Source organism: Nycticebus coucang, chromosome 20, assembly GCF_027406575.1.
Source record: "Nycticebus coucang isolate mNycCou1 chromosome 20, mNycCou1.pri, whole genome shotgun sequence".
Taxonomy (NCBI): domain Eukaryota; kingdom Metazoa; phylum Chordata; class Mammalia; order Primates; family Lorisidae; genus Nycticebus; species Nycticebus coucang.
In genome coordinates, this window is record NC_069799.1 from 5,547,719 (window position 1) to 5,572,832 (window position 25,114).

At 38.4% G+C, this 25,114-nt stretch overlaps 1 protein-coding gene across 1 annotated transcript in view; it reads left to right on the plus strand.

Moving 5' to 3' along the window:
- The window catches only part of LOC128573097 (inactive N-acetylated-alpha-linked acidic dipeptidase-like protein 2), a 411,222-nt gene that overhangs the window by 202,207 nt on the left and 183,901 nt on the right, over positions 1 to 25,114 (plus strand). The window lies entirely within an intron of this gene.

The window sequence follows — 25,114 nt, forward strand, 5'->3', positions numbered from 1 at the left end:
AAAAAAAAAAAGGTGTAGGAAAAGTTTTAGCAGGTTAAATATTGATGAGTTCTCCTTCTGAGACAGTGAGTAAAGTGAACTTAGAATAAATTATGATCATTACAACTGATCAAAAGAAAACACTTTCCAGTAGAAAACTTTTCCTGTGGGATTGTAATTATAAAATACACCTTTTCTTCTTGTGTCTGACTTTTTTCCCCTGCGTGTCTGTGTAAAAGTAGGCCTAGGCACCCACATTATATGCGCAGATGGTTTCAATAATGAAGTAAAAAGAAATAACACCGCTAACAGAGTAAAATAGTTTTAACATAAATTATGTGGAAAATATAGAATGTAAGAAAATAATCAGCCTAATGAGAAATACAGAGCATGAAACAAACACGAAATTCACATAGCACCATACACAGCTGACCTCCTCCACTTACACCCACCGAGAAACAACCTTTCAAAATTAGGAAAAGTAGTAAAGCGTAATACAGAACAAAGAAGTAACCCTCAATGCTCAACCACTTCAAGTTGTTTTAAGATGTGATGCTGACTTATCCATGGTCACAGCGTTTTTAAATAAAGACCAAATATAAGACATTACATTGGAAACATAAGATACTTATACACTTAAAGATTAGTCAGAAATATACTTCAAATATACATGTCAATAGATGCGAAAGTTTGCCTATGCGTTCTTCCAGTGGGTTTCTAAAATGGCAAAATAATTAAAAAAAACTATGTTTAATGACCGGCCAATGGAGTAATATGTATAACATCAGATTTTGACTGAAAGTAAAATACAAAGTGGTGCAGATTTGTTCTTATAACCTAAGCACTAGTTTTTATAATTAGATATAGCAAAATTAATTAATTTAAAAACATAGTTTGCATTCCAAAGTCTGCTATTTGTTATGAAATAAAATGTATATGAAAGTACAATAGATTTGTCCTAGTAGCTTTACATTTTTATTATAACAGTAAATGATAACAGTTATTGAAAAGTTAAATGTAATAAAATGCTGGATATGTAGGTTTCATAACTATACAGTTAACTATAAAATACAACAAAGATATCATTGCTGGCATGTAAACTCCTAGCCATTAAGTCTCTTTTCTCCATTTGAATCATGTGTAGTACATAATGTTCTAGTACGATGAGACTTCAGTTATGCAGGAAAGAGAATGTATTAAATGAGATGACTGTCAAAAAAAAAAGTACGAAAACTATGGTTGCAGCTCTGTGAGACATGAATATATGTGAATGGTAACGTGTGAAAACAAATAAGGTTATGAGGCTGAACCACTGATATTGTTATCATAAATGATTATATAATATTATCTTTGAAATTTAAAAGGACTGGAAACTATAAAACCGAGGGACAGATAAGCGTTATGTTGGTCTTTATGGAGCATTAAGCGATTTTTTCAGTATACATTAAATAATAAAAACCTTTGTAAATTTTGTAACAGTTGGATTAAAAAGTTTTAGTTAGAAAAGCAGCAGCCAAAATGCAGAAGAAAAAAAAATAGTCCAGCCAGAAACCAAAACTATCCAAAATATATTTGAAAGGTAAAGGATGGTACCCAGAGACACTGCAGGGGAAACGTTCAGGCCAGGGTTCCTGAAAGGGGAGCGTGGGCCTCCTGGAAAGTGCAGAGTTACTGTCTTTGAAGGGGGCAAGAGACGATGTGCCTGCTAGAGATCTGTTTTATGTGGGGCTGTGGGGAGTGGGCACAGCTTGTGTGGACAGTTGGAACTTCTGGGGGCTGGGCTAGCCAGATCTTTTGCGTCTTTGTCTTAGGAGGAGGAGGGGAAAGGGTTTCTGTGTGGCTCCGTAGGCCCCCAACAATAGCGATTCCTAAAACATTTAGTAGATAATGCTAACTCCTTTTTACGAGACAAAGCAGTGCAAACTAAGATGCATCTGCTCTAATTAATTGCTCCGAAGCAGAAGAAAGTAAATAATTATTGAATTAATTCTGAAAGTGGACCTAATTAGCAGCATTAATCATCAGCCATAAATTATTTAATTCAATAATAATCCTGGGAGAAAAATTAGTATTATAGTCAGTATTAAATTATTTTGCATTTAAGACTCATCATTATAATGCTGTCGACTGTAATATAAGATGCCTTCAAATAATTTTTTAAAAAATATTGTGATTAAATTAGTATTGCTAGGATACGTTAATTTCTACTGAGTAGGATAATGAGTTTAAAAAAACCCATCCAATAATTTTCTCAGTTCTAGAATTTCTCTTAGACATAAACTGATTAGCTCTCCACACCCCAACATAAGCTTTATCTCACTGGCACTGTAGTTTAAAACTTCTAAATAGAATACTTTTATAAAAGCTCTTTGGAGCTGTCTGACATGAAAAAATGTTTAGTCCATAACATATCTTTTGTCAGGTTATTGTCCAATACACAGTGTTGAATTCAGTGTAATCTTCCTGCAAGTGATATGTATGTAGTTGTACTGAATTTATAAAGTATATTGAATGTTCACCTCTTTCCCTAATGTTCCTAGAAGCAGAATCTTTATGAGATTGAATGGCAAGTGCAATTGTTCCCCCTCTGAGTGATATGATGCATAAAATAAAAACGTATAAAATCTACAGTGTTGCCTGGGTTGTTCCCTTTCTCCTTACCTGTGGAAGGTGACAAGCAAGCCCTCATTTTGAATTTAGAAGTGATTGCCACATAATAGCATAACTGGTGTTGTTTGATGAAAATCAGGGGGGTCAATGGCAGTGATGGTCAAAGTGGAGAGAGCAGAAAATTGGAAAGGAAGAAGAATGCAGATCACGGGGGGCTGTTTTTCCACTCGGTGTGATACGGCTTTGAAAAAGGAGAGATTCTATAATAGTTCAGCTTCAGGCACACGAATTAAATTGTTACAGTTTGTAGCATGTGTTGAGACTCACAGGGACTTGGAGTTCTGCACAGTCCAGAGCAACCGCAGGTGACCACAAGCCTGTCTGTCACAGCTCACCTGCACCCAATGGGCTAAAGCTTCCTATCTTTAGAGACTGCTATTTTTCCATTTTGTATCTATTTTGTTTGTAGCCACAACCCTGTCTGTCACAGCTCACCTGTACCCAATGGGCTAAACCTTCCTATCTTTAGAGACTGCTATTTTTCTATTTTCTTTCTATTTTGTTTTGTTTATTGAAGATACAGGTGTACAGATAGGTTAAAAATTTTAGTCTAGTTTGCACCACTATCAAGTATCAGGTCTGGGATGCAAACCTGAGCAGTCTAGTCTAATTCTCAACATCATTTCACAAGCTGCCCCCGAGAAGGAATCGCCGGGGAGGGCTCGCCTTGGCTCCAGCAGTCTTCTCAGGCCCTCCTGAAGAGGGCTCTCGAAATTCTTGTTTGAAGGGCGTAGATCAATTGTATTAGAGTTATCCTGAAAACAAGTCAACGAGACAAGTACTTTAATAATTTAGTTGTATGTCCTCTGTTTTATATCCCTCTGGGGGGAAAAAAAAAGGCAAAGAAAACAAAAGCACTGAAGCCCCAGCAGGTTCAATTTGGCAGCAATCCTCTGGGAATGATGTCCTGGGGCATTTCCAGAGACTTCCCAGCTATTTCTGTCTTCCAGTTTAATGCAGACTATTGGGCAAATGCACCATTATTATATAACATTCCTTTTAATTGAACTGTTTTCTCAACAGGCCTGATAAGATTAGGAAACAAAATAATGTGTCATCATATTCCCCTTTTGTTCCACTGTGTCTGTCTTTTCAGAGCATTTTTGTCACTCCCCTGCTTTTCTTATGACAACCTGGATATAATTATTTTTAAGGAATTTTTACCAATTCTTTAATATTAAAAATATGAGATGAGGGTTATGGGGGGGATGAAGTAGTTGGGGACGAGACGTTAGACTATGAGGTGGAAGTGTAGAATGCCTCATAGAGGTGGTAATATTTCCAATGTCCAATTTCAAAAAAGAAAAGAAAAATCAATGAAACGTAGTTGTAGTGAAAGGTCCCAGACCAATTGGACACAACCACTGAAATGATACAGCTAAGGTCTATTTAAAGATCAAAAATACTCTCCAGATTTCCTAATGGAAGGTCAGGGTGGAGCAGACTGTCTAGCCCTCAGTTTACTCATATGCAAATACAAACATTGATGTAATCTAGTGGCAGATTTTAAACAAGGGCTAATCATGAGGATCACCCAGTGGGAATTTATACAATTGCTGAAATCTTGTGCAGACTTACTATCGTGGACAAAAGAAATGTACAGTTCCTGAGTTGGCTGGGTGACTCTCCACCCTTCCACACATTTCCGCTGATTCCTAGAGAATCCTGCTAAGAACAGCACTCCCATCCTCGGTCTCCAGGAGAACTGCTTGGATGATACCTTTGAGCACCTGAGCTTAAATCGCTGTATACTTGAATAAGTATAACACATTTTGAATGATCATAATCTCATTTTCCGATAAAATTTCTGAGTATTTCAGATTTGAATGCATTCATTAGGACAAGGTAAGGTGATAGACCTATGGGATATGTCAACGTTTGTTTTAATTTGGAGATTCCTTTAGAACATGCAACCAATTAATTTCAATTTAAAGTCATCTCTATGTGCATAGCTAGTGTATGATAAAGTTACTAAATGAAAACATTTCTTGAAAGGTTGTTTCAAAAATTAATTCCACATTCATTCAAGTTCTAGTAGCCAGCATTATAAAGTTGGAAACCTTCCTTTTCACAAGTAGTGCATTATGTAGTTGGAGTATTTTATCTTTCACAAGTCCTTTAGATTTTAATATGCCACAATTATCTCTTTGATAAAGGAATTTAAAAACAAGGCTTGGGGGTGGTAAAGCCAGTGAAGACCTCTGTTAAAATATCAAATATCACCTTTTATTTCTAGCATAATTTCTTGCCTGTCCATATCCATATAAAAAGGTGATTCAATTTTTTCTCACAAAATTTAAGAGTAAAATTTAAGAGTTCTGATCCTACTTAAAGGTTGTAAGTATTTGGGCTAGTTCAGTGGTTCACACTTGTAATCCCAGAAATGTGAGAGGCCGAGGTGGGAGGATTGCTTGAGATCAGGAGTTTAAGACCAGCCCAAGAAAGAGCAAAACCCTGCCTGTACAAAAAATAGAAAATTTAGCCAAGCATGGTGGTAGGTGCCTGCAGTCCCAGCTACTTGGGAGGCTTGAGGCAAGAGGATCACTTGAGCCCAAGAATCTGAGGTTGCTGTGAGCTATACTGACACGGCACTCTACCCAGGGTGACAGAGTGAGACTCTGTCTCAAAAAGAAAAAGAAAAGGTTGTAAGTATGGTTATAAGTATTTAATAAAAAATTATCTATAATATAATTATATAGTCTTATATAGTTATATTAATTATTATAATATAATAATCTCTGGAAAAGATACAGAATATTTTGTTCTGTTTCTTCACTTCATAACATAGTTATTATTTTAGTTTTCTTTGCATAAGTTCTATTTTCAAACTATGAAAAATGATGGCTTGAGTCATTATATACTGTTACTGCTTGAATCTATATGCGGTTCAGATGCAGGCATCACTTGTACACAAACCAACCTCCTGTAGGGAACAAGGTGGTGATGAGTACCAACCACCAGGCTGCAGGTGCAGCTGCAGGTGCGCTCCCCTAGGAATGGTTCTCACAGTGTGCTTCATAAAGGGGCAGCAGCAGCAGCAGCATTACCTGGGAACTTGCTCACGTTGTAAATTCTTGGATCCTGATGAGTCAGAAGTGGAGCCTGGAAACCTGTATTTTAATATGTCACCCACTTCATTATGATTCACTCTTAAAGTTTCAGAACCACTACTAAAATTCTATCTATCTACCTTTTATATTCTTAACGATAAATGAGAACATAGCTTCTGTCTCCTGGATTAACTCTAGGCATTCACTCTGTTCTATTTCATTTGAAAGAATTTTGTCACATTAGGAAGGAATGGGCACAGAAGTGCAAACAAATTAAAACACAGACTACAAGCAAGCTTTCGGAGTAACTGTGAAATAGTCACACGTTCATGTTATACCCTCCCTCCCTCACTCATTCATTTGTTTGCAAATAAATACGAATTAGGATCATGATAAAGACTATGAAAAAACTAAAGCAGAGTCAGAAAATAGAGTCTGTGGAGACATGCTATTTTCATTGCATTATCAAGCAAGCCTTTGATAGAAAGATAATAATTGGAGATGCAACTGAGCAAAAAGGAGGACAGACATTGATAGGAAAGAGTTTATAGGCGGGGGATACCGGATGAAATTGTGTGGGGGCAGGAATTCGTCTCTGTGACTGAGGAACAGCAAAGAGTCAGAGAAAGATGGAGGGAAGTAAAAGAGTGTGTCGATGGAAAAGAAGCGATACTCTGTAAAATAATTGAAAGACGTTTGTTCTGAGCTGAATTCCAGGACTGTGACCCAGAGCCATACCCAGGAAGCCTTGAGCAAGTGGCCTCCATGGTTGGGTTACGATTTGGCTTTATACACTTCAAGGAGACAGAAATTATAGTTAAAGTCATAAATTAATACATGGGAGAGATACAGTGGTATGGCCCAAAGAGGTGGGACATCTTAAAGTGGGGGATTATAGGTCGTAGGCGGGTTTAAAGATTCTTTAGCTGACAGTTGGCTGAGTTAGGCTCGAATAGGCCAGGAATCAGCAAAAAGGAATGCTGGAGTTAAAATAAGGGTCTGTTAATCAGAGACAAACTATTTGACACATACCCAGACTCAAGTGGTTGTTACATAGACTGAGGACCTGCAGGTAGGTCTTGCATTGCTGTAGGCTTGTTAGTGAGTCACTAAGGACATCTCTAAGAAGAGAGGGGACAAGAGGAGGCCTGTCTGAGCTCCTTTTTCATGGTCAGCAACTCCGTGTTAGGGATCCCCTTGGCCAAGGCAGGGTCCAGTCAGTCGTCCACTGGCAGGGAAGCCTTAATATTTTATTTTAGTTCATAAGTGGTAGGAAAGAATAACACACCCCATCATAAGCTATGGTGAGATGTCACATCTCACTTTTGACACCACTTGTCAGGGCCCAAGACTGGTCAGGTCTCGGGCTGGCTTAACTAGGTTCTGGACGCAGACCGCTAAGTTACCTTGCTCAGGTCTGTTAGCTGCCTGAGGGCTATCTACTTCAGCTGGAAAGAGAGAGAGTGTCTTAGAGAGAGTAAAGCAGACTTCTTAGAAAGATAGATCTTAGTCTTTAGCAGAGCTTCATAATCTTCAGCAGAGAGACTGCGTGCTGGTGTTCTAGAGTCAGAGTAAGTGAGTCCGTGATAGAATGCTCATGCTCCCGACTGCCTTCTCCTCCAGTCTAATATAAGGCTGATCTCGTGCCTCTGAACACCACAGGTGTACAGACTGCCAATTCACCAGTAGTCTCATCTCGGGAGCTCTCTTGCTTGTTAGGAGAGCTAAATCCCTCTCCATGCCCTTTCCACCAAGGTGTTCCTTTATTGACCTATACGGATATTTCTTATAACTCTCACTCCTCCTAGCCATAGGCTATACGGGCTGCTACAGTGAGGATTTTTGAATCTTGCCTTTAAATCTCTCTAGGACCCTGGAGGGCTCATGTAGAAGACTTTTAAGAATCCTTCTAAGACTAAAATATTTAAACACTTGAATTTAAGTTGATTATGCTAGCAGGACAGGAATGATTAAAAAGGCAGCAAAAGGTGTGTTGACCTTATGGAGTGAAGAGGACAAAAGAAAAATTTCAAAATATTTTGTAAGTAAATTAAACAAGTTCTTTCCAAGACACATTGGTAGTGGGAAGAAAGAGAGTTGAAAGGTTATTAATAAAGGGCCACACTTTAAAATGTGTTCACGTCCCAGGTATGTGTGATGAATAGAATCGATCATCTTAAAGCAGATTTAATACAGATGCCTTAAACTACAGCTTCCTTCCACTCCATATAATGGTCCTGCCCTCAGTTAATTGTCTTTTCTAAGTAGAAAAAAAAAAGAAAGAAACTTACGGAAGACTGCCTCTTATTGAGTAAGTATAATTAAAAACAAGAATTCTCTGCCAAACTAGAAATCCTTTCCACAAAGAGAGACAAAAATAAAACACTTTTATTTACTGAAGAAGCGTTAAACCAGAACATGACGTGTATCACAGCCGATCTGCTAAAGAGACTGCAGAGGCAGGGAAAGAATTAGCATCATGTACAACTACAAGATACAAACCGTTGCATATGTTTGCTCAAGAGAAGCAAAATCTAGTCCTGGAATAAGAGGATGTCACAGCCCCATTTGCCATACACAGTTCATTAGAACCTTCCTGGTAACTGGGGCTGCCCGCTGTTTTAGCTAATTGTCTTTATCTAAAGGAAAAATACATTTCTCCCATCTTTATGACAGGAGGCAGGTTTGCAACTTGGAGCCACGCACCAGATGAAGTTTAGACTCGTCTCTTGTCACAGGACTAGGAGGCCAAGGGGCTATATTCCTCCACGGCTGCATTTCAAAGATGCCTCCCGTTCCCTTGAGAAAAATATTCCTGATCCTGGGTTGTGAAACTAGCAAGAGGCTTATATAGCCTTTAGAAAGATTTGCACGTGTTTCACAGCGAAAAAGAAAGAATTCATAAGTGTTCTAAAGTGATTGGTCGGAGGGAAATTGGAGGATTTGCTTTTCTTCTTTTCGGTCTGTGTGTGCCCTTACCTCGTCAGCTGCAGAGTGGTACAGAGAGGCCAGGCGCTGCCACCTGAGTATCGGGGTGTCGAGTAGCAATCATCTCATCTTCCTTCACTTCCTTTAGGAGAATGCTTGTAATTTGAAGTAGACACTTAAGGTGATTCCTTTGTAGCCTAAACTCTGGAGGTTATTATATAGTTATTTTATATAGTATTCAGCTGACACAGGGTGCTAGACCTAATTACCATAGGGAGGTGGAGATTGAAAGAAGTAAACAGACTCAAGAGATGTTTAGAAGGTGATATCTTTTGGACTTGGGGATTGGTTGAATGTAAAGGGTCATGGAAGGATCAAATCAAGGATCAAATGATGATATAGAAGTTTCTGTCTTGGACTAAGAGCCTTGCAGAGCCAGTCACTAATGTGGGACCAGCAGAGGAGGAAAGTCAGGGTCAAAATGGGGCACAGTGTAGTGAGGGAGTAGGGCGAGTTAACGTGTATTGTCCAGAGGTCCTGAAGGACTAGGAGTAAATGAAGAGGCGTGATAACGACCCGCTGTGAGTCCTCTGTGCCCCAGATGCTCTGTACTGATAGGTTGTTGTGTCAATCAAGCGCTGGTGTTCTTCCAGCTACTCACTGCCCCCGCTACCAACAAGCTGCATTGCTTCCTGAATTTATCAAATAAAATTATAAATAAAACAATTCATTCACCAGGAGGAGACCAGCATGAGCAAGAGGGAGACCCCATCTCTACTAACAATAGAAAAAACTAGCTGAGCCTCATGGAGGGTGCCTGGAGTCTCAGCTACTCAGGAGGCTGAGGCAGGAGGGCTAGGGATGGGATATGTGATGAAGCCCATTTCTTAACTCACCCGAGGCCTAGACCATGGAGGGGTCCCTGTGCAGCCCTGAGTGGGGAAAGCCTGTATCCCATGTGCAGGTAAGGGCTACTGAGGACAGGTTGTCTATGAATTCCTTTCTGTGTGTGTCCTTTCTATTTCCGTGTAGATTCCCTTTCGCACACTCATGTACACGTGCTGTAAATGAGTATGACTGCGTGTATGTGCCAGAGCACAAACAAGCCTGTCATATTGCAATATTTATGGCAATTGGTGTTACAGTCATGTTTGAATCTCAACTGCCATAGCAAAAAAATCCACCTAGTGCTGTGATAGAACCATGTTCCAACTTAACCCTTCCCACAGACAACACTCAGTAAACAAACCTTTTAATATAAGTAATAAACATATTTATCATTTCTACTGACAACATTTCTTTTAGTCAATGTCATATCTTTATATTATTTGCTATTTTCAAAATAAAAGGCTAGCCGATTGGCAGCTGGCTATCTCTAAAGGCAGCTACGCAGCTGACGGGGTGTCAGGGAACACACCACATTTGTAAAAGTCCTTTGCTTTTGCAGTGAGCACAAACAGATGTGCCCAGTGACCTGAGCAACCTCATTATGACTGTTTAGACCTGGAAAGAGTTCAGGAAGGGAATTGTTTCTGAAAGATTGCCAGATTGCTTTGAACTCTTTCAGACACATAACGCCAAAATGCTTTGCTTTGGGGAGTCCAAGGCTGGTACCTGAGGGGAGAGGGTGACTCTTAAGAGCTGCCCTCCAGTTACTTTACCTCTCCCAGGACTCGGGAAGGATCAAACTGTGGAACTGACCTTGAAAACACTCGTAAGCTTGTTTTTAAAAATTAACAACAGATGAAAGACATACCTGAAAGAAATAGTATTTTTAGTAGTTTGGGCTTGTTTCTCACATTGCATATTGCTAAGGCACTTGCACTGCTCACAGGTAACTACGCTACATCCTCACATTTATGGAGATAGAAAATAGAGACAGTTCCAAATAATAATTATTTCCTCTTCCTACATTCTCTCTGAAACAGTTACCAACTTATTAAATGATTCACTTATTTATTTATTTATTTTTATTAAATCATAGCTGTATTAATGCATTTATGGGGTACAATGTTCTAGTTTTATATACAATTTGAAATACTTACATAACATAGCCTTCACTGCACTTTCTTAATTATTGTGTTAAGACATTTATATTCTACATTTAGTAGACTTAACATGTACCCTTATAAAATGCACCACAGATGTGGTCCCACGGATTACCCTCCCTCCCCCCATCTTCCCCCTTTTCCTTCCCTCCCCTCCCCCTCTTTTTTCCCCTTCATCTTGGGCTGTAGTTGGGTTATAGCTTTCATATGGAAGTGTGGGTGTTTATACATTGGTTTCGTAGTAGAGCTGAGTACATTGGATACTTTTTCTTCCATTCTTGAGATACTTTGCTAAGAAGAATATGTTCCAGCTCCACCCATGTAAACATGAAAGAGGTAAAGTCTCCATCTTGTTTTAAGGCTACATAATATTCCATGGTGTAGATATACCACAATTTATTAATCGATTCATGTGGTCAATGAGCATTTGGGCTTCTTCTATGACTTAGCAATTATGAATTGGGCAGCAATAAACAATCTGGTACAAATATCTTTGTTATAATGTGATTTTTAGTCTTCTGGATATATACCAGTAGAGGAATTGCAGGATCAAACAGCAGGTCTAAATTTAGATCCCTAAGTGTTCTCCAAACTTCTTTCCAAAAGGAACATATTAGTTTTCATTCCACCAGCAGTGCAGAAGTATTCCCTTTTCTCCACATCCACGCCAACATCTAGTTTTGGGATTTTGTGATGTGGGCTAATCTTAGAGTTAGATGATATCTCAAAGTGCTTTTGATTTGCATTTCTCTGATGATGGGAAAGGATGATGAGCATTTTTTCATGTGTCTGTAGGTCGTGCACCTGTCTTCTTCAGAGAAGTTTCTATTCAAATATTTTGCCTAGACTGAGATGGGATCACTTGTTCTTCTCTTGCTAATACGTTTGAGTTCTCTGTGGATTCTGGTTATCAAACCTTTGTCAGCAATATACCCTGCAAATATCTTCTCCCATTCTGAGGGCTGCCTGCTTGCTTTACGTACTGTGTTCGCGGCTGTGCAGAAGCTTTTGAGTTTGATCAAGTCCCAGTAATGTATTTTCGGTGTTGCTTCAATTGCCCCAAGGGTCTTCCAATTCACTTATTTAATAAGCAAATACAGTACTAATTGCTGATCTAAGGCAGATACACACCTCTCATATGCGTTAAAAAATTAACCTCAAGCAAGAGAATTATAAAACATGTTGCCAAGTTTTCTGGGTAACACCAATGTAGTAAGATTTCATGCACTAGCAGGCAAGAACTTACTTGGTATTCACAACCTGAAATAGTTTTGTTTCTTCTTCGAATAGCTCATCATTCTGTTTGATATATATTTTATAGGCTTGGAAATAGTAAGTTTCTTGTTTTCCAGACTAAATGATGGACACTTCTGTAGCCTTTTCCAGTTGGCATATTTTCTAAATTTATCCATTTTTGTAACTCTCCTCTCAGGACAACAGTGCAGTAGTCTGATTCCCAGGTTTTGCTCGCTGTTCCTCCTGCCGATGGATCATCTTCTTGAACAGTGTTCTACAAATTCTTGGATTTGTGGACTGGAAGTTGTTGGAGCACAGACTTGAAATCCCTGTTTTCATCACACATTAACTATTCTTCTGGGTTTGTGTAGAATATTTCTCCTCTGACTCAGTTTTTTAAACAATGCCTTCAGTGTAGAGTGTAGGGGCCCCAGGCTGAATGTAAAGAACACTGTCATTTCCGGTTTTTACCTGAAGCATCTCCCAGGTTAGGACATTCAGTATTTCTCGCATTGCCAAATTTCCAAACTCTCTTTCCTGTATCTTACAGTTGAAGAAAGTATTTGATTAGTTCACAGCACACAGCTTGACTTCAGTGTCTACCTGCACCTTTAGTATAGTCCTAGAATATGGGAGGTGTTCAATAAGAGATTGTTCTAAAAACACTAAAAGAAAAACTCTTTGCTACATAATACTGAAATGAGAGAAATGTTTAGTTATTGCAGTATATTTTCTCAAAGATTTCAGATCTCATCCCACTTCAGAAGAGCAAAATACCCAGTCACTAAAACACTAGGAAAACCTCTTAGCTCAGGAAAGTTATCTGCTAGGTTGTTGGTAGACAGGATTGAGGAGTCAACTCAGGGCTCCCTGAGCAGGTGCAGCACTCTCAATCCAGAAGTCTCTTAGACTCTGACCTTCCTCTCAACTCCTGCATCTTTTCAGTCAGTCTTGTTAGCCTCCTAAATAAGTCTCAATCTCGTCCATTTTCTTCTGTCTCAGTTACCTCCAATATAGTCAAAACCCATAATGCCACTGGGGCAATTAATTATAGTCACCTCCTAACTGATCTTACTGGTTTCTCCCCTATAAATTCCCAATCCATTTTCTGATATATTATGAATAACCTTTTAAAATGTGAAATCTCTTCTGTATAAAACTTGTAGTGTTTTCTGTTGTTGATTTTTTAATTTATATAAATGATAGAGTAATGTGTATATCTATTTTCATCTAGTGTGTTCGAGTCATCATGTCTGGAGATCGAACAGCTTTGATTTCTAATGGTTAGATATTAAAATAAAGAACATGAATTTAAAGGACTTAAGATAAACAAATGATACTGTTTCCTCCTGGAGAGGAATGGAGAGAAGGTACTAGTCCTGAAGGTGGCAAAGAAGACTCTAACTTCATTTGTATTATATCATTTTAAAAGCAAAAGTGTGTGTGTATATTTATTTATACATATATACGTACACATATATACACACGTGTGTGTGTATATGTAAACATCAATGTCAACATGAAAGTTATAATTCAGGACCATAGAAGTAGAGAGAGAGAGAGGAGACTAGACTATACACACATGTATTCCTTTTTCATGCTTTTCAATATTTTTTAAATTTCTCAGTTAGTCAGAAATGCCCAAGGGGAACAGAGAACCCTAACTTACATTGCTCTTGAAGATATGTTTCAGGCCCTAAAAGTGCCCACATGAATCTGACTATTTTTTTTTTTTTTGAGTCTCACTGTGTCATCCAGGATAGGGTGTTGTGGCGTCATCCTAGCTCATAGCAACCTTAAATTCCTGGGCTCAAGGTATCCCTGCCTCAGCCTCCCGGGTAGCTGGGACTACAGGCACCTGCCACAATGTCCAGCTAGTTTTCTATTTTTAGTAGAGATGGGGTCTTGCTCTTGCTCAGGCTGGTCTTGAACTCCTGAGCTCCAGGGATCTTCCGGCCTTGGCCTCCAGAGTGCTGAGAATACAGGTGTGAGCCACCATGCCTTGCAAATTTTTGACTTTTTTTTTTTTTTTGCACCATTCCAGTCATGCTCTACAAACATGCTTTGTTTCCTCAAATGCATAGAATCTATTCTTAATCCGTAACCCTCACGTGTACATTTCCTTTCCTTAGACGATTTGGGACAGTTGAGGAATATGCGTCTTACCCTATAGTGCTAAGGAAAGAGAAAATAGGTACAGTTACTTTGGAGGACAATTTATTGGGCTGTGTGAAAATTACAACTTTGCACATTTATTTCTCCATAGCAACCTTACAGAAGCCCTTACACATTCCACGTGGATGTTTGCACAAGGATATTTGTGGAGGTTTTCACTGAGACAGCAAAATTTAGAATCAAATTAATACATTAAAATTCTATTAGAGTTGTAAAATACTATGTAGTATCTAAAAAGAATAAGACAGTTCTCTGAAAACTTTACACATCTCTGAGGAATCTTTGTTGCGTGAAAACAAAATTCCACAGAGTGTTATGTATAAAATGTCATTGATGGAGGGAGAATGAAATGCTCAAATTACACAGTTATTTAATAATTTTATATATATGAGAAGAAAATCAAGTTTGGGAAACACTGTGTTAGTAAGAATGCCTTTCTGGTAGAGGAAACTGAATGTGGGACAAGGTCAAAGTAACCTTTAGGTCTATTTACGATGTTCCTATTTATATTGTGAGAATAGATTCATGTATTTTACTTAGATAAGATAAAGTAAGAAAGTTTCCTACCGGGAGGCGCCTGTGGCTCAAAGGAGTAGGGCACCAGCTCTATATGCCGGAGGTGGCGGGTTCAAACCCAGCCCCAGCCAAAAAAAAAGAACATGAGATTTCTTAAAAAAAAAAAAAAGAAAGAAAGTTTCCTACCTCCTTGGATAGATTATTTCATCTTTAATATTCTGGTTTTACATTTGCGGGTCTTTGAATCACATCCTGAGAACTAGGTTTCTAAGTTTTGTCACTTTCTAGTAACTAACCTACATGTTTATAAAAATTATATAGTTTGTTATTCTTTGATTTACACATGTATATGTATATGTGTACATATGTGTGTGTGAACATGTATGCTCATTAATCTGGAAACTTGCAAGCAATGAAGACTTTTTAAAAGTCTCCGCGGCCTCAATTTGAAATGCACTCTAAGTGAAGTGTTTAGGACAGAACTTAGGGATTTCAGTCTCACTATTAAAGGGAGTATTTCATCTTTTTGGTCTAATTCTCCTATTTTAACTAAATTCTTTATACCTCTACAATCAGCCTGTTGAGTCAGAGGGTATCACCTACTTACATCGCACTTGCATCTCTGTTGTCTAATGGTAGGCTCCCTGAATAACTGTCACTCTTTTTCTCGGGACATGATTATTTCTGCACTGATTTTTTTTCCACCTATGATGCAAATTGTTCAACATGTTAGATTAACACAGCGGTCTTTTTATAAAAGTGTGTCGTAAACTATATTTAAAAGTCTGTGTATTGCTAATCATAATTAAAATGCAGATTTAGATTGTTGAGACTTTATATAATGCAATGACATTAGTGCGACATTGGTTAATGTTTTTAGAATTATTACTTATGGAGAACTATCCAACCTTAAAATCAGTATTACATCAATATGGGCTGTATAGATATGAGGTAGACTCTCATAAATCCAGCATATCATTGATATTTTTATTAAAACTTGAAATAATTTTAAAAATCTTTGATAAGTTCAAACAAATCTTGAATGCCTTCAGAAAATAGTGATGTCTTCTTTTGTATTGAAAAATGAACTCTGCTTTGACATAGCACATTCTAAAAATAAGCATCTTACTTTCACATGATTTATATTTCCTCTGAAGCAACCTGGTGAGCGTGTCACTCTTCAGTTCATTTTACCCCGAAGGTGCTGTGAGAATGTCCTCTCGGTCTTCCTGTCACCTGCTTGACCTGTGTGTCGGAGCACATGTCACCAACTGGGCATATAGCAGAAGGTTTTTGTTTTTCTTCAGTGCGAACCTCAAAAGAAATGAAAAGAAGTGAGAGTGGGACAATGTGCACTGTTACAAGGAGCAACGAGAGCTCGGCGTGTTTCCAGTTCTGTTGGACGGTTGATGGTATTGGTCAGCGCAGTGATGCAGCCGATCCATATCACACCTGCTCTTCTGTGAGCCCAAAGGACTTTATAGGTGTTCTCGTAATGAGCTCATCCTTAAGCTGTTATGAGCTAAGTATGAGGCACCTTTTGGTCTCACCTTATGGCCTGGGAAACCCCAGATTAAGGAATCTTAGCAAACCGGCATTTGCAAAATACTCAAGAAACAGCCAACAGGCTACCTGCAACGCATGGACTTGACCAAGCAACACAAGTCAAAACCCTGTGTGCAGAAATGTTCTGTGTGAACAAGCCAGGACACTTTACCTTCCTTTAGAGATTTCAGTAATAATTGTCCAGTGAAGCCAAATACGAAATACTTGTATAATCATTTAAAATATCCTGACTCTTCTATACCCCCAGGACAATTTTCCTGCTGAATCTGTGCCTTTAATGAACATGTCTTTTATTCTTCTGCTCAGCCAGGGCTGAAACCTTAACTGCTCATCCTGCTGCCTCATTGCCCTGGCTCCATTCAGTGGGTTGTCTGTCCTTGGTAATTTTTCTTTTTCAGGTTTTTAACATGGGTATTTACCTTTCTGCATCTATAAACTTCTATTTCATGCAGATATCACTTCCTGTTGAGAAACTGAGATAGTTTCTAACAGCCTTACCACCAAGACTTTCATTCAGGAGTCTAACGGAGGTAGACTCTATGCCCACTTCTATTGGTTCTCAGTCTTATGACTCTGAGCAACTCCAGGTTTCTGCACCTGAGAGTTATTTGTATGAAATGGGGTAACAATAGCTAGTTTGGAAATTTGCAACAGCACTTAGAAAGTACAGAAGTGGAATGGAGGGAGATGACTGTAACATATGCCAGGTATGAGCTCTGTGCCCTGCACAAACAGGGTCTATTTTGACTGCTTTCACTGTATGCTCTTTTCCAGTTTTGTTCTTTCTGCAAATCAGTTATATCTGTATGTCTAAAATCCAACTTTCATGGCACCAATTCTCTGCTTAAAACCTTATATAAAAGTTCTCACTGGCTCCAGATTCTCCACACATCTTATCTAACATAAAACACCCACCGCAATAAAGACGCTATAATTCTAGTCTCAGTCAACAACGTAAATGGAAGTCTCCAGCTGACCCTGGCTATTTGCCACTCCCTTTTCACGTCTTTATTTTTGTACCACAGCTCATTAATCATTTTGATTCTTTTGCCGGGAATCATCTCCCCTACCGTCATTTTCTTTTTGGTTTGAAACATATATTATATGGAAAATCCTGTCAAAGCCCGGATCATTCTACACCAGATGTAGCTAATGAGGAGAGTTCTATTAATTGGTTTTTAGGACTCCAGCCACGACTCTAAAAGCACCTCTTCTTTTTGCACCAGGAAACAAGAAAACTTAAGCACCTTTTAAGCACTAAACACACACGGGGCCCTGTTCTCATACACACTCATTAGCAATTAAAAATATATTTCTGTTCTTTTTATGTATCTGTTCCCCTTCACCTCTCCTGCAGAGCTGCTGAAGCCTCTTTGCCTTACTGGTTTATTTCTTCCCCTGATCAAAGACCTTGGATTTTCTCACCCCTCTGTACACCTTTCATTCATTAAATAGTCCCATCCACATAGCTGGGGTTGGGCTTGCCCCTCCTCTCCCAGCTCTTCATCTTGGCTCGCTGATCCTATCTCCATCGCCACAGAAATACAATTCAATACAATCTGCAGACAGGGGTCTGTGCTCCCTCTGAGGAACTTCTGGTGATTCTTCTTTTCCAGTTGTGTAGGCTCCCACTCATATCCTACCTCTTGTAATAAAGGTTCATACAAAAGGTGCTTTAAATGCAGACCAGGTGTGAGAAAGCAGCACTGGGCTGTTACCAAGATTAAATGAAGGAGCCAGAAAGAAAATTCAGACCAATGTGAATAATCTTGACTTCTGTTCAAGCTCCATTATCATAGAAAAGCTTTTAAAATATAACCGTGCGTGGTGCTCTTTGAAGTCCCACATGCAGGGACGAGCAGACACCAGGCCCGTCCTTTGAGAACACCCCCGTTTATAACAGGACATCAGTGCTGTCCTCAGCACAGCCGGCACCTCACTGCGCCTTTACAGCCTTGGCTGTGACTTCAAAGAAGACTTCTTATTTAGTGAAGTAACCTTTCAATACACCAGAAAAAAAAAAAAAAAAGAAAAAAGAAAGAAAAATTACTTTAGTAAGGAAATCAGTAAAGCATTGCCTTAGACTTTTATCCTTAGTCTTCCTTTGCGGGGAGGAGTGTGAATTTGGGCCCCATTTCATCCAATACTTTGAGGAAACATAATCCAAAGCAAGTTGCTAAATTACTTTCAACACATTATAGAGCTTTGCTTTAAGAAAATTCTCATGTGTATAAATTCAGAGGAAGAATTAATAATAGAATATTTCTCTGGCTGAACTTCTGGGTACAGACACAGACACTTTTCAGTGATAAATCTGTGCCTTGTTAACTGAGGGATTTTTTATGGTAAATATTTAAAAATATTCATTCTTTCCTTTTAACTGTATCTTCTTCCAACACATACCGTCTCTACAGCAAGAAACCATGGTGGCATTTTTCAAGTCACAATTCTAGGTATGATTAATAGTAAAAATAATTTTTATAATATTGTAAGAAAAATAATAATGCAGAAGGGAAATTAATCAAAATCGTTCACATTTCCCATTCCAAACATGAGGGATATTTCTGTAATCACAGTACGACAGTCATCTCAAATTTAGATTTAAACTAGTAAACACAAAAAGCCTCTTTCATTATCAGGATGAAAAGATAGTTACTAAATGAATGTCATGGATACATAATGAGTTTAAGGCCCTCAAAGAAGGAAAAAACTATCCCAGAGTCACTTTTTAAGGGCAATGGCCAAGTATAGACCTCTGAATTCTAGGCCACGGTTCATTTCTTACACCAATGTGTTCAACAGAAAGTACACGAGAAACCGTGAAATGCTGAGAAACATTTCTTAGGTGACAGCTCATTTATTCTAACATCTATCTCACAGAAGCAAGTGTTAATTATTTTCTACTTTTATTACCTAAAAAATAAGTAAATCTAGAAATAAAGTACTGGTCTTGGCCTGCTCATTTAATCAGTCTCATAATAACCTCAAGTGTTCTCATTACAATCTGGTAGGAAGAATTTTATTGTAAATTAATGGCTGCATACTTTTACAAGAAAAACAAAAACAAAACACTTCCACACAGTTTATTTGCGGCCTTTTACGAAATGCAAACCACACTTTTTCTAAAACTACAAATTTTGCAAATCATTCCGATGTTTACGCCCTTCTAGTTTAGCTGGGAAGCTTCTCAGGGGAACACCTCTGAAGAGGATGGCTCTGCTTACATTACGTGTAATGTGCAGATGGCCAATTATTCCAGTTATGAATCTAGACTACTTTCCTTGAAGTCAAAACCAAACTAGATATTTTATCCGCCTTTGAGTTTGTTTATCTTATGATGTAGTTTCTGGTCGTTTCCAAATGTTCATGTTTTCTGGAATGCTTTAGGGACTGAGATAGTCTTGGAGCAAACAAATGATGACTACAGAAGAACGGAGACTTGTAGAGTTACATGGAGCAGGAAATCAGTTCTCGGAAATCCAATTACTCCTCTGAGAGAGAAATAAGAAAACATTGTCAAATCTGAATATTACCATTGTTATTATAAATCCAAATTTCACTCAAAATGACAAATGTTTCACTATGAACTCAGGGATATAAAGCCCCACACAAAAGAAAGTCCTATTTGATGAGTAGAAAGGATCAGACTACACAGCATCTGTGGAGAACATGTTGTTGATGATGGGCATCCTCTACCTAAAAACAGAACAGAGCTTTGTTGGGAATTAACCATGTTAATGTGTGCGGAAGTAATGAAATCCACGTAAGGTATGTTTGAAAATAGATATTCTCTTAATTCTGTAGATAATAATTGATTTAGTTATAGAATGCATCAGATTTCAGCTAGCGTATAGAGTAAATGCTGTTTTTATATCCTGAAAAATGGCCAAAATTGAGCATAGTACTATGTTTAACTACACATTCATCAAAATTTTTTCATGCTGGGAGGCTGACCTCTTGAAGTTGGGAGTTCAAAACTAGTCTAAATTATTTATTTATCTCTAATTATTTGTTTATCTCTAATTATTTAGAGATAAAAATCATTTATCTCTAATAAAAACAGAAAAAATAATTAGCCAGACATGGCGGAGCTAGTCTATAGTCCCAGCTACTTGGGAGGTGGAAGCAGGAGAATTGCATGAGTCCAGGAGTTTGAGGTTGATGTGAGCTGTGATGATGCCACTGTACTCTAGTGGGCCAGCTGAGCAAGACCCTGTCTTGAAAAATAAATAAATAAATAACCTTTTAAATGAAATCATACAAATTACTGTTTCATTGAATATTTGTATAGTGTAGAACAGGCTCCTATGCTGCATAGCCACGATTTTACACATACTTAAGCATATGTGATTGCTGAGAGATAATGGAAGTCTATGTATGGTGGTCCTTTGCCTCAAATAATTTTACTTTACTAATATGAATCTTCAGTCTATATGTATAAACTTGTCTAACTCTTTTTAAGCCTATGTCGTACTCATGATCAATGTCTATAAATGAATTATTGGAAAGGGAGAGCCCAACTTCATTTTCGCAGACTTTTCCTCCTGTATTCTACTTCTATTCAAATAGAATTACTCTTCATAATCTGTATATATTTTTAATATCAGAACACACAGTTGCTTTTCTTTACAAATGAGTATGTGACTTTCTGGTCCCTTAAAAGTAAATGTCGGTTTCACTGTTTTTACAGCATGTCAGTTTGCTACTAACTCACGTGACTGCAGTGCCATGGTGTCCACCAGGGAGCAGGTCAGGATGCTTCTCCCAGAAGCAGGCCAATGAAATCAGGTGTGACCAACCGTGTCTTCATTTTTAGGATTTTGTGATTTCAATTTTTATATCATAAGTCACAAGTTTTAAGATCTGACTAGATAGAACAAAGCTATTCATTTAATCTTTGGTATATTCATTCATCAAAAAAGTGAATATGCCAGGTGGCACTCAAAGGAGTAGGGCTTCAGCCTCCGCTGGGCTGCACGATAGTTCAGTAATAAGGGGTCCATTGCATTCACAGGACAGCAAAATGACTGGCCAATTTAGTGCACTGGTCATTTCAGAAAAATGGCTGTAAATTTAGTGGACCAGAATAAAATTGGGGGGAAAAACATTTGTGCCAGTTATTTAATGGTCTCGTTTCGGTCGAAGTAGCAGTCCTCTGCAGAACGTCAAGTCAGATATTCTGGGATCACGTCATTGCCACCAACTTCCTCATTTGATGTTTGGATCTTTTTCATAAAAGTACAGCACAAAATGTATTTTAAAATATCTGCTTTTTCAGCACTCTGATTGTTTGGTTCTCTGGGCAGTATTTACACTTTTAGTGTGTCGGTCTTTAATGGTAAGTAATTATAATACTTGGAAACCAAGAAATCAATCAGTTAGCTATTGTAATATTTATTCAGGGCTGAAATAAAGCATTATACACATAATCTTTATCTTTAGATCACAAATTCATTTTTGAGGAACAACAAAAAAGACAGAATGCTTTTGGTACATTTCGTTTATTTAGAAATAGCTTATGAGCAGAAGTGTTGCCTATTTTGAAGGCAACTGTCTGAGAGAACTGTTGATTTGGGGTTTACGATTCATGTAAAGGTTTGTCATCTTTAACTTTGGGGAAGATGAACAGGCAGTTTTTACCCTTGTGTCTCACTTTTTATATTTCTACTGCTGTCATAATTATGTAAATTGTGCTAGAAAAATATACAGTCAGCTCTCCATATCTGTGAGTTCCACATCCATGGATTCAACTAACTGGGAATCAAAAACATTCAGAAAAAAATTCTACAACGTTCCTTAAAGCAAAACTTGAATGTGCTGTGTGACAAGTGCTACATCAAATCCATGCAAATGAAGTGACATGTAAAGCTTCTATCAGGTATGAAAGTATACGAGAGGATGAATGCAGGTTACATGCAAATACGTCACTAGAAGAGTTTTGAGATAGACTGTGTTATGGTCCGATATTTCACTTCCAAGAAACACTGCCCACAGTGTTCTTTCTGATTCTCCCCTGCAAGTTTCAACTTGCTGGGCTTATCTGTGTTGCTGAGAGGGCTTCATTTGTTTCCATCCATGCAGATTTTATGTTTCTTGACTTTTGTGTCTCTTAAAACCCTTGTAATAACTCACGTACTAGGCTATTTTATATGAGGAAGTTAAGTGTGCGCAGATTTGGGTATTTTCTGAGGCTCCTGGAGCCAACCATGAGACAGGGAGAGAGACGGTTGTGTAACGACTGAGGCCAGTTCTTGACTGATGTACATGTGGGTCACCTGGGGATGACGTGGGACCCCCACATGCTAATGTGGGAGGTCCCAGGTGGGGCCTAGGAGTCTTCATTTCTAACATGTTCCCAGATCAAGTAGCTGCTGCTTCCCCAAGGATCACACGTTAAATAGAAAGGATCCATGGTCTGCGCTTATGCTAAGTGGAAAGGTCCCATGTTTACAGCAGAGCCTGGTGCAGTGGGAGAGTTATAGAAGCCCCCGAATTCCTGAGCTGTGCCGATCCCCTTAGCTGCACACACCATCATCACTGATCCACACAAGGCCCTTCTTCAATTTTGCCTGCACGCCCTTTACCTTGTCAGATTTCTTAGTGCCTTCATCCTGAGGCTTCTGGTGTCTGAGAGTTCTACACCATCAAGCTGTACCTTTCCCAATACTGTTCTGGGTCATTGGCACTGGTATACACTGACTTTCCAATTGGTTTCAAAAGTATTCCATCTTGTCACAAAATAAATAAATAAGTTAAAAAGTGCTGGCAACTAATAGCACTAGTATTTTATTGACATACAAAATAAGATGTGTCTGAAGTGAGCAAAAGTTTTAAAAAGCATAAAGTAAAATTAAGTATGTCACATTAGAAAACATTGTATTTGTTTTTAACTTCATTTCTTCTAAATGTTACCCACTGTAAATCAGGCTCTGTGTCTCTGAGCTAATACAATCTTTTCATTTCAGTAACTTAGCATAACAATGAGATTTCAGTGTCACCTTGGTAGTTGAGAAATAGTAGATGGGATGCCATTTTATCACAGTGAAATTATTTGTAATATTTCCAGCAGTGAGTCAATGATAGACACAGACTTAAGACTCTGTACGTCCAATTTTCTCCTGGTACCATAGGCTATGCCTGGGATTGATTATTGATGTAATAGATGTATTTGAGTCTTTATCTGGGATTACAAAGGGGGAATAAAAATGAAGAGAGAATTAGCTATCTGCTAAAAAAAAAAAGTTAGTGTCAAATAGACTTCATTTAGCAAAGAGAATGTATGAGACAGGATATTAATGTTGTAGCCATCTGAAAGTGAGAAGGCTACAAGATGAAGTCATAGTCTTTTCTGTAGGGTACTATTTATATCAAGGCACATAATCTACCCAATTTTCACCTCATATCTAATAGATTCTTCAGGTTTATAAATGTGCTTTAAAATATCAGTGGATAAAAATGGTACACGTGTTTTGTTCTGTTCAAAGCCTCTTAACAATGTAAGACAATGAAATTCTTCTCTTGGCTTTTCTTCAGTAGATGGGGTTAAGAAAAAAAAAACTTCTGTCTATAATTTAATCATAATATCCTATAAAGTCCTGCTTTTAGTATCTGCTCTCATAAGTGAACTGTTTGTCAAATTTCCATTAGTTGAAGGTGAAAAATTAATGAACCACTTACTTCAGCTGTTTCAAAACTAATGCAAGTCTGTTAGTCATGCAGCACAAAAACATCAAAGATTTGGGTCTGTTCAATTAGCGTGTAGGGTTCACTCATATTTAACTTCTAAATGCATTGTTCCATATGCCTAATAGAGCATTCTAGAGAAAAAATGGAATATGATGTTTATTAATAGATAAATATATCTTAAAGATGATTTTATTTGTTGAAATACTGTTTCCATATCTACGAAAGGTAATCTTAGAGCAAGGCTAATCAAGTAATTGACGGAGACAGATGGGTTTTGAAAGCTTATTTATTACATCTGATGGGGGAGGGTAGTAGTTAGCTGAGGAAGAGGAGTAACTATTTAGCAAACGCAGAATTATGATTTACTGTTCAGTTGCACCCCTGATGCATTTTGTGTAAGCATTCAGAAAAGCAGGAAGAAGCCTCTCTGCCTACTTGCCGACTTGCCCTGGCAATGGAAGCCCATTTGCTGTCTATGGCGAACACACCTTGTTCTGTCAGCCTCTTACTCTGTGAATCAACCTTCTCTTCCTCCATAAACTTTGTTCTATGCTTGTCTTACAAAAAAAAAAAAAAGAAAAGAAAAAAATGTAAAAAAAAAAAACAAAAAACCGGGAAGACAGGACCAGAGGCATTGGGATTCTTTCTCAAACAATTGTGGATTCATTCCAGTTTTCCCTTAATTATTGAGCTCCTGTTCGTTTCTGGCGCCATGCTGGGCACTGTGTCATGTTCATGACTTGGTCTCAGTCTTTGAAGAATTTAGAGTTTACAGGGGGAAAGAGCGTGCCTTTACACAGTGAAAATGCATGCTGAGGAAAGCAGATGGCTTTCCCAAGGCTCCCCAGCCAGGGTGCCCAGACGTTTTCTGTGCTTTGAGACTTCCATCACTGGCCTCAGGTGCAGCCTGGAGCAGTGGGAGATGGGACTGGTCACTTTCGGCTAGGTGCACCCTCTTTGTGGTCTCCTGCAAATTATTTTCAGTTTTCACTAGCAGGCTAATGACCACCAGCAGCTGCTATTTGAACCATAGGGAGCCCTGTCACCTGAGCAATTTCATGGAGCTGCTACCAGGAGAACCCACCTGGACTCAAAGCTGTGTTATTGCTACACTGAATTCTTCATACCTTTTGAACAGGAGCGCCCATGTTGGCACCTTGTTCTGGGCCCTGCCAATCATTTAGCCAGCACTGGTACCAGGACATGAAAATGGCTGGGAAACAAGGAATTACACTGTGGTCAGAATGCATTGTCACAAAT